Raw genomic sequence first — 11,227 nt, 5'->3', positions numbered from 1 at the left:
ACTACTGTATGATGAGGTTATCTGATTGTCACATGGGTGATGTCTTCAGTGATGTCATTTGAGATGTCATCAGTGGTGTCATCAGTGATGTCACTGACCATGTCATGAATGATGTAATATGTGACATCATCAGCAGTGGACTTTGGGCAGACCTTCCTCCGTCTCTCTGCTGTATCTCCTCTCCACTTACCTGCTACTGACCTCTACCCTCACGTTGTCCTGGCCCTAGTCCCCACCCTGCTTACCCATGAATTTTCCCTTGGCATGTGAGATCTATCTATTTTGCCTGATGCCCGATGGAGCTACCTGGTTTAGCTATAGGGGAGAAAGGTCGGGGATTCCATCCTTGGACGTCAGCTACCCAGTCGGTCTTCAGCCAGACTTCCTTTCATCTCTCCTGTCATCTCTTCCCGCATCCTCCCTCTATGTCTCTCCTCCTCCTTCTCCATGCTTGTTTTATGTTTCCCTTGAGACCTAGCTATATGGCCAAAGCCCAGTGGAACTACCTGATCGCTATAGAGGAGATGGGTTTTGGGACTTCCCCTCGACCTTCACCTACCCAGCCGGACTTTGGGCAGACCTTCCTTCGTCTTTCTGCTGTCTCTCCCCTTACCCCCTTACCCTCTATACTCCACTTATCTCGTTCTCTATGATCTTGTAATTGTTTTTCTAGCAACTGTATATTGAAATGGATGTAATCTTGTAATTCTGTTGAACCTCATGTAAAGCGCTCTGATGCCTCCGGGTCTAGCCAGAGCTATATAAAACACTTTAAATAAATAAATAAATAAATAGTTAGCAGAACTAACTATAACGGAGGAATTTCAATGGTTTTGTATGAGTGAAATGTCCAGCTAACTATAACAGCCCTCAAACCTTTGGTTTCTTCAGTGAATTTCTAAGGTGTTTAAATGCTAATTTCTAACTATAACATGTCTGAAACCTATGGTTTTTTCAGTGAATTTCGAAGGTTTTTTAAATGATCATTTTTAAATGTAATATTAGTTATATGTATTTTTTAATACTGATTTTCTACAGTTTTTTAACTGTTTATTTTTTCATATTTTATTTTTTAAATTACATTATATATATTTAATATAAATGGAAAAAAACATTTTTTTAAATATTGAAACTGAAATGTTTTTGTTTAATATTTTTATTTTAATATATTTATATTATTTTCTTTATTTTTTTTTTCAGTTGGAATTACCAATGTTATCCTATGGAAGAAAATTCAATTTGCAGGTAAAGTATGTTCACGTTACTTTTGTAATGGACTCCAAGTTTCAGCACCGAGACCTATTCAGCAAAAAGCAGGCAAAGCTATCCTATGGAAGTAAATTCAAGTTACTGGAAAGTACGGTTAGGATTACTTTTCAGGATCAGTACTGGGCTCAAAGATGCAGCACTAAGCATGGGCGGAAAATCCGTTCCGCTCTGAGGTCTCTCCTAATAACAGGAGAGTAAATTGGAATTCGTAGTTCGGCTGAATTTGGAAGAATATTTGCACAATGGTGAAGGAAGAGGGCAGGGCCTGAGGTGACATGTCTGCAAACACGCCCTGTAGATCGTTTTAAGTTGGAGAATTAATTCCTCCTCAATCCCGAGGGCCCCTAGGGGCCAACTAGCCCATCAGGTACCTCCAGTATGTGCCAGAGAGCTGCATTGCAGAGAGGTGTTCAGAGGCCACGCCCCTTTTCACAACACTCTGCAACGCAGCTCCGTGGCGCTTAGTGGAGGTACCTGGTGGGCTACTTTGCCCCCAGGGACCCTCAGAATTGAAGAGGAATTAATTCCTGAACTTACAACGCGCCACAGGGCGTGTTTGTACACATATCACCTCAGGCCGCGTCCATGTTATGTTATGTTATGTTATGTTACTCTCTCTTGTATAGCGCACAAATCACCTGGGGGCATCGCGGCGCTTAACTCTAGGACAACCTGATGAGCAGGCAACACGGAAGGTAGAAGAGGAATTTAGAACAGCAGAGCCATTAAATGTTTCCTGACCATCAGGTAGGATGCCTTCACCACTGTGCAAACACTCCCCGTGGTGCATTTTAAGTTGGGGGATTACCCCCCTTGAATCCTGAGGGTCCCAGGGGTGCAACTAGCTCACTAGCTACCTCCAGTAAGCGCCATAGAGCTGCATTGCAGAGAAGTGTAAAAAGGGGCGTGGCCTTAGAACACCTCTCTGCAACGCATCCCCTGGTGCATCCTGGAGGTTCCTGGTGGGCTAGTTGGCCCCAAGGGACCCTCAGTATTCAAGGGGAATTCGTTCGCCCTATGCAAATGCTTTTGCAGAGTTATGAAAGCAGGGGGCGTGTCCCTCAGCGCAATGCTGGTCTTTTTTTTTTAAGAAGGGAGGCTGTCAAGCCCACCTTCTTTTTCTATTTTATTGTCCCTGGGGACCCCATCCCCATGCCTGCCCCTAATTTTTTATTTTGTTTCTAAATGTGGAAGGGGCCGCTTGGTCCCCCTTCTGAGGCCTTAATCAGTCCCGGGGACCCCATCCCCCGGGGCATGGCCTTTTCCTTTTTTTTCAAATGCTGGGAAGGGTGGCCGCGTGGCCCCCCTCACAGGCCTCTTATGGCCCTGGGGACCCCATCCCCCGGGGCTGGCCTTTCTTTTTTTTTTAAAAATACAATTTTTTTCACTTTTGGGAAGGGGGCCATGTGGCCCCCCTCCCGGGCCATTTGTAGTCCCGGGGACCCCATCCCCCAGGGCTGGCCCTCTCCGTTCGGGACCGTGGGGGGTCTCCAATCCCCCCACGGTCCCAGCCGGCTCCCCGCGTCCTGCGGGAGCCAGCATTCCTTTTCCACATGGGGAGCAGATAACATCATGCTCCCCATGTGGAAAAGCAATCTGCTTTGCTTCATTGAAGCGAGAGCAGGTTTCCCTGCTCTCACTTCAATGAAGCAGAGCAGTTTGCAATGACAGGGCGGGAGCCACGAGGCTCCCGCCCTGTCATTGCAAACAGCAGCGTCCCGGGGGTGGGCACCCCGGGACACTGCAGGAGCTGGGCCTGGGGGGTTGCGGTCCCCAGGGCCAGGACAAGGCTTCAGTAGGGGGGGTGTGCGGCCCCCCTACCATATTCCCATATTTTACAAAGCCCCCGGGGGTAGTGGTCCCCAGGGCTGGGGGGGCTGTCACGGACCCACCAATTTGAATCTTTAGTGCCCAAGGGAGGTGGTGGTCCCTAGGGCGTGTGGTGAGGCTTGAACCCACCCTCACAGTGTATTTGTACATTAAAAAAATGCCCCAGGTGGCGGCCCCCGCAATGTCAATAAAGTCGAGCCCCAGGGGGTGGCTGTCCCCGGGGCTCGAGGGGCCTTAGAGGCCCACCCACATTAAACTATTAAGCCCCGGGGGTGGAGGTCCCCTGGGCAGTGTTGGGGGGATTGGGCCCCCCCACACTTTATTTTTAACATGCCCCCGAGATTTGGCTAATTAGCATTGAAGGGCGGGAGTCCGCGCTTCTTTTTTTTATCGCAAGATCCTTCACCCTCCGCGGATTTTGCTGATTTTTTTTTATTTTTATTTTTTGGGGCCTTGGGGACCTTGTGGGACCCCCTGAGCAGGCCTAGAGGGTCAGGGTGTTTCTACCCTGCCCCCTTTTTGCATTTTGCGAGTTTTTTATTAGGTTTCTTGTGCCTCGGTTCTACCGAGGCACAAGATGGCTGCCAACACTTCCTGATTTGGAGTGTTGACAGCCAATTAGAAAACAGCTCGTGCTCTGCAGGGTGCGCTTAGGGTGCGAGGATCCACCGCGGCCATAGATATATATGTGATTTTGATTTTCTCAGGAACTACTGATCTGATTTACACCATTTAACCAAAAGGCACGACTCTGAACCAAGGTCTACCTTTCTGCCAAATTTGGTGTAATTCCGTTCAGCAGTTCGGTCTGTAGCTGCGATTAAAGGTCCCTATGGAAAATTACATGGGAAAACACGTTTTGGGACCACCTTTTTTCTCGGCCCCCGCTTGACGAACCACCCCAAGACTTTCAGGATAAGAGCGGACCGGAGCGGGCCACCAGTTTTGAAAATTTCGCAAAGATTCGTCAACCGGCGCCAAAGGTATTCCAAATAGAATGTTGCGGATTTCCTGTGGGAAATAGGTCCTAACTGTAACTACCTACTTCATCGCTTTCACTTTTTAAAGGTTCCCTTGTATGCCATTTAAGAGGCATTATGGGAAACATAGTTCAACATAAATGTTACCATTTTTAAACAGAATTAAACACGGGTGATTATTTACATGTTGTTAATCTCAGTGCAGGTCACAGTTCATTGTCACTAATTCCATTTTAACCCCTTCGGTGCTCATGACGGAACGGTTCCGTCATGAGTCCATTGGCTCAATAGAACCTTCAGCACAGCGCGAGAATTCGCACCGCGCTGAAGGGGTTAAAAGGACGTTGCCTCAATTTGGGCCATTTGAATTCCTGTATCAGATTTTTGCAAGCGGAGTGTCTTGAAAGCGATCTGTTGCAGTTTTTCAACACAGTTGTGTCGAGGTCCTTTCAGAGCTCAGTGCTCCTTCATTTCTAATCAGCACTCTTGTATATTCTAATTCGACGACCATTATTTACAATATTTACATTGTATATTGTTTATTTTTGGGATGCTCAGTGCATTTCAATGGTTTTTTCGTCATGTCTGATTACTGATAAAGAATATTTAATGTACTTCATTGTCCTTTATTCTTCAATTGGAATTATTGTTATATACAATACTAGCAGCCCGTCCCGACGTTGTCCGGGTATGAATTGCTGCCGGCCAGTAGTATATTGTTTTGTAGGATTTCCTTTTGATAGCATTTCTTATCTGTGACAGGCCTGTGAAACGCTCCGATTCACAGTGCACTGCTGATGCACTTAAGAGTACGCGTTCAGTAGTGTGTGAACTTGAGTTTCCCTACTTTATTTTTCCTTGCAATATTATATAGCGCGAACTCGACAACATGGCATGAGCACAATTTACATTACAGAAGAACACATTCATTTGTGGTAGGCACGTGGAGACAAAGCGTTTTGCCTGGAATCACAGGATGTTGAGCTGATGCCGAGATTCGAACGTAGCTCCCCAGCTCTAAAGTTTGCAATTCTAGAACTTGTGGCGGGAGGTGTGTCTAAAAGTGTAAGAGAGGCCTGTGCATTTTTCAAATGGGTAGTGAAAAAATATGAGTATGTTGCTGGAGATGTGGGCCGCCGTGCCACCAATGTACTTACCGGGGCAGGGTAAACACCCAATATTCCGCAACTTTCTTTCCGCATACCATCACTCCGCATACTTTCATTACGAAAGTACCATGACTCCGCAATGCCATTATAACTCATGGCATTACATTTTATATGCTTTTACCACGCATACATTTACAACGAAATTCGTTGTAAATGCATGAATGGTAAAAGCATGTTTTTTTTTTTAAATGTTTGGATAAGGTAAGTATGGGTATAGGGTTATATGTTTTGGGGTACTGAGGTATATGTTTTGGGGTGTTTGGGTATTTTCAGGTTTCAGATATAGTTTTGGGTTATGAGGTACAGGGGTAGTTTTAGGGTTTAGGGATAGGTATGGGTTTTGGGGTACAGGGGTATTTTTAGGGTTCAGGGCTAAGTTTTGGTTTTGGGGTATAGGGGTATTTTTAGGGTTCAGGGGTAGGTTTGGGTTTTGGGGTACAGGGGTATTTTAAGGGTTCAGGACTAGGTTTGGGGTACAGGGGTATTTTTAGGGTTCCGGGCTAGGTTTGGGTTTTGGGGTACAGAGGTATTTTAGGGTTCAGGGCTTGGTTTAGGTTTTGCGGTACAGGGGTATTTTTAGGGTTCAGGGGTAGGTTTGGGTTTTGAGGTACAGGGGTATTTATAGGGTTCAGGGCTAGGTTTGGGTTTTGGGGTACAGGGATATTTTAGGGTTCAGGGCAAGGTTTGGGTTTTGGGGTACAGAGGTATTTTTAGGGTTCAGGGGTAGGTTTGGGTTTTGGGGTACAGGGGTATTTCAAGGGTTCGGGGCTAGGTTTGGGTTTTGGGGTACATGGGTATTTTAGGGTTCAGGGGTAGGTGTGGATTTTGTGGTACAGTGGTATTTTTAGGGTTCAGGGCTAGGTTTGGGTTTTGGGGTACAGGGTATATTTAGGGTTCAGGGGTAGGTTTGGGTTTTGAGGTACAGGGGTATTTATAGGGTTCAGGGCTAGGTTTGGGTTTTGGGGTACAGGGGTATTTTTAGAGTTTAGGGATGGGTGGGTGGGTTATGATTATGGGGTGGGTTATGATTATGGGGTGCAGGGGTATTTAAAGGGAGCAGGGTGGGATTAGCACATGATATGAGACATGGCATGAAGGGCGGAACGTACCACACGCCCCCAGCGTTTGTCACGCCTCCAGCACACGCCCACAGCACAACGCAGATACGCCCACAAGGGACTACTTTGCTGGCACAGTTCTTTTACCTTTTAAATGTGTATGGTGGGCGTCTGCATAGCCTATGTCCTTCTGCTGCAACTGCCCTTTCCAACGCTGTATTGGGTGTTGTGATTGGTGCTGAAGTTCCTGAGATTACCCGTCTCAAAGGTTTGTGCTATCTCTTTATTATATTAGTATAGATTTACACATGAGAGTTCCCCCTTTTGTGTTTCTACAGATTACTGTGTATTTCCTCGTCCCCACTGATCCCAATAGGGGCCTTTGTCTTGAATCTTTAATCATTTGTGATTCTAGTCTTCGTAATTTTAGAGTTCTGTTCCCTCCTCTCTCATTTTTTGGTAAAGTTATCAGGCCAAAGTACTTGATTTCCCTTTTGTTGTTATGGTTTTCATGCATGTTCAGATGTTTAACAATTGCGTAGTTTGTGTCCTCATTTTGAATTGCACGCAGGTGCTCCAGTATGATCTTTTGAGAGGGCAGATGGTACTACCTATGTACCAGAGCCCGCAGTTGCACATGATTACATAGACTACATATGTTGATTCACACGTTATCCTTTCTATAATTTTGAACGTTCTTCCCATGTGATCTTTGACTTCTTTCATATGTATCCCACTCTTACATGCCTTGCATTTATTGTAATGTACGAATTCAGTTTGCTTGTTTACTAGCCAATTCGATTTTTCTGATTTTGTTGAGGTTAGATGACTATTGACCAATTTGTCTCGGAGAGATGGTGCTTTTCTATAGGAGATACTTGGTTGTTCACCTATTTTTTGTCCTATATCCGGATCTTTCCTTAGGACATTCCAGTGTTTTTTTAGAACCTTTATTATTTCATAGTTCTCCTTGCTGTATGTTAAAACCATGCGGATTGTTTCATCATTTGTCTTTTTCTCCTTTCTTTCCAGGGTTTTATTCTGTGTATATATATATATATATATATGGTACACCAGGATTCCCTCGACCATTCCAGTCGAAATACGGGACACGGACACCAGGTAAGTGCAAAATGTTTTCTCCTTTTTATTTAGCTGATGCTCAGCATGGTCGATTACGCGTTTTGCCCATTCAGTGGGCTTGATCACAAAAAAATAACCAGCATAAACGATAAAAAACATTTTTTAAATAATTAACCAATATATAAAATAACTAGCAGCCCGCCCCAGCGTTGCCTGGGGCAGAAGGGGGCTGGGGGCAGCATTTGAGGCTTGCGTGCACTCCCGCCCCGGCCCCCGCCCCCCCACGACATTGTCTGTGTCCCGGACAATGTCGGGCGAGCGGCGGCCGGGGTGGGAGTGCACGCAAGCCTGAAATGCTGCCCCCAGACCCTGAGCCTTACCGCAGTTGTTCCGGCCCAACCTCCCGCACTGGCTCCCTCCCGTCTCGTGTCCCAGAGCCTTACCTGAGCCTCCGCTCCTCCCCGAGCTCCTCAAGTCACCGCCGCTCCTCCTCGCAAGCCTGAAATGCTGCCCCCACACCCTGAGCCTTACCGCAGTTGTTCCGGGCCAACCTCCCGCACCGGCTCCCTCCCGTCCCGTGTCCAAGAGCCTTACCTGAGCCGCCACTTCTCCCCGAGCTCCTCACTTCACCGCCGCTCCTCCTCATCATCACGTACGTTGCGGCCAGCGCTACGTCGTGGCCGCCAGCATCGCGGCCGGCACTACTTTGAGGGCCCTACTTTTTTTTTAAGCTATATTTTTACATTTTAATTTTTTTTATTTTCTATAGCCTATGTCCATCTGCACACCCTGAGGATTACAACAATGTATTGGGTGTGTGGATTGGCGCTGTGGTTCCCGAGTTTACCTTGCCAAAAGGTTTGTGTTCTCTCTTTATAATAGTAGTATAGATTTAAAAAACAGTAGGGAATGGGTTGGACTACAGATGGTATAGATTTACTATTCCCATTCCTGGTTAAATTTTATGGAAAGGGGTTAAATTACTCTTTATACTCTAGGCTACACCAAAGTAGGAAAAGGGTTGGACTCAGGAGAGCTAATATTTACTAGCCCCACTCCACTGTATGCAACAGTAGGGAAAGAGTTGGAATTTGCAGTGTTTAGATTTACTACTCCCACTCCAGTTTAAACAACAGTAGCGAAAGTGTAGGACTTCGGAGGTGTTAGATTATCATCCAGGCTAAGCAACAGTAGGGAAAGTGTTGAACTTTGGAGGAGTTACATTTATTATTAAGACTCCAGTCTAAGCAACAGTAGGAGTGAGGTATGCTTAGACCTTTGTGTAAGTTTACTACTTTTCAGTATCCACACAGGTAAACTTAGACCAAAACTCTAGGTTTATGACTTGCGGTATTCACAAAGGGCATTTACGAGGAGTATCTTTACGTCTGCACTCGGGCTTGAATATACGCACTCAGGGTGGAGTTCTGCACTCGGGCCAGAATCTCCACATTCAGATGAAATCTCCAAACTTGGAGCAGATGAAGTTTGCTTTCAACCTGACACACCTGTGTAAATGACTATCATCCTGCAACCAACTCCTGGGGAAACTCCATAGCTCAACAGCCAATCCCAGCCTTGGACTCAGGGCGGAGATTCTGCACTCGGGCCAGAGTCATTGTAATTACATATACCCGCAAACTATCAAAACCACCTGCAATCCCAGCACTACAAACCGCATAAAAGCAGCACACAATCAAGGCCCTGGCTTGGCCACACATTTTTTTCCCCTGCCTGCTCTGCGCCTTGCCTCCACCATGCTTCCTCTGAGGAGGAATTATACTGAGGAGGAGACCCCATGATAACCAAGTTAATAGTGAGGCACCACAAAAGACTGCTGGGTCTACCCCTACAGCAGCAGTGCTATAGAGAAGGCAGGCCTACGGAAACATTTGGCTACTGCAGACACTGCTTTGAGGGAGGATGTCCGTAGTCCGTACTGTCCCAGACATCAAGAAGAAGTGGAAGGGTGAGGTGGGGCGGGTGAAGGAGAAGTACAGCAGGATGGAGGTGACCAGAGCCCTCCCTGGTGGAAAAACTGGACCCCGCCTCTGTCTCACCCAACTCAAGAGTAATGACCTCTCCTCTATTCACCCCCAGGTGCTGCATGGGCTGCCTGTTACAGTCGACCTTAATGTGGTGCCAGGTACAATGTGATGATTATAGCAATGACACTAAATGATAAATGTCTGTGATACAGTACAAATTGATGTTGTCCCACATATGTGCAAATTGCATTGTGAGTCAGACTCTCATGTGTTTAATTTCGCCCACTGCACTACAAGTCCTAGAAAGAATTTACTGTATGCCCTATGTAATCTGAATCTAATATACTAGTATTTATATTTTTATATTTATATTTTTATATTTATATATTTTTATATTTATATTCACCCACGCACACAAGGCCCTTTACAAACTAGGACCCGAATGCCTCAACACTCGACTGTCCTTCTACACACCCACCCGCCAACTTAGATCCTCCAATCAAGCCCTCGCCGCAGTCCCGCGTATCCGAAGATCCACCATGGGAGGTAGATCCTTCTCCTACTTGGCGGCCAAGACCTGGAACTCACTCCCCACTCACCTCTGCCTTACACAGAACCACATCTCCTTCAGAAAAGAACTTAAAACCTTGCTATTCGACAAAAAATGACCCCCCCCCCCCTCCCCAAGCGCCTTGAGACCCTCTGGGTGAGTAGTGCGCTATATAAATCCCTGAACTTAAACTTGTTTATGTTTAAATGTGCACATGCATATTAAATATGCACTCTTGCGACTATTTTAGGATTACATTTTAAGCCTATAATTCTTCATGCTGCATAAATACTGGTATTTTTTTTTTGCTGACATGACATTACTTCCAGGTATTAGGACACATTGTTTTTTGAAGTATAAATGCATTACTGTATAAGTGATAGAGGGAAGGAGCCTGAGAAGACCTTGATGAAAGAACATTGAGAGCCTTAGTGTTAACTAAAAGGCCTAGTCAGCAATGTTACAGCCTGGCCTGTGTGTGAGAAGACGATGTTCCCATGTTCAGTGTAGGATTCTTGGCAATTGTTGCAGTCTACAATGTGGGAAGTGGAGAAAGACAACAGACCCCTGATGATGCGTGCAAAGGGATGTTGCCCAAGGAGACACTTGTGTGTTATAACTTAATGTTCACACTATTGGTAAGTTCAGATTTCTTGCAGAGTCCCACCAAATTCCTTGCAGATCCCTTCAGGTTCCCTTACTGCATTTGTCCCTTGGACTTTGAGAGGTTTAGACCTCTATGCTTTACTTGATTCTTTGCTGAGTGTAGCGTAAGCTAATATTTACTTCCCTGACCCAAGAAGTCTCTTGACCGAGCTTCTGAAATGCTGACACCTTCCTGCTTTGTGTATGCAAATGCATACCATGCATTTATGACATTGTGGTGGGTGCTGGTGTAAACACCGCCCGCCGCAATGTTATAAATGAATGATGCGCCCGCCAGTTTGGCGGGCGCATCATAATTGGCATGGCGGGACCGCCGCTCAGGCCGCGGGCGGTCCCGTTTTCCACGGGGATGGCGGGCGGGCAAAGTCCGCCTGCCATCCTAATGGGGGTCTTACTATTTCTACTAATCTTGTGTACTGCTGTGACTGAACTTCTTGTTTGCCTAAAATTGCTATGCCTCAATTTCTTTCAGAGGTTGGTCCTTTCTGTTCTTATTATGTACCCTTATAGCATGGTGTTACGAGTTGTGTATTTTAACTTGATTCTAAACTTCTAATTACCTGTCTAAACCCTAGCTACTAATTCCTAGTCCTTATTGTGTAGCCAAAGGTGTTAGGCTGTTAATTGGAATTTT

Source organism: Lissotriton vulgaris, chromosome 11 (genome assembly GCF_964263255.1).
Source record: "Lissotriton vulgaris chromosome 11, aLisVul1.2, whole genome shotgun sequence".
Lineage (NCBI taxonomy): Eukaryota > Metazoa > Chordata > Amphibia > Caudata > Salamandridae > Lissotriton > Lissotriton vulgaris.
This window is presented reverse-complemented; position numbering follows the sequence as displayed.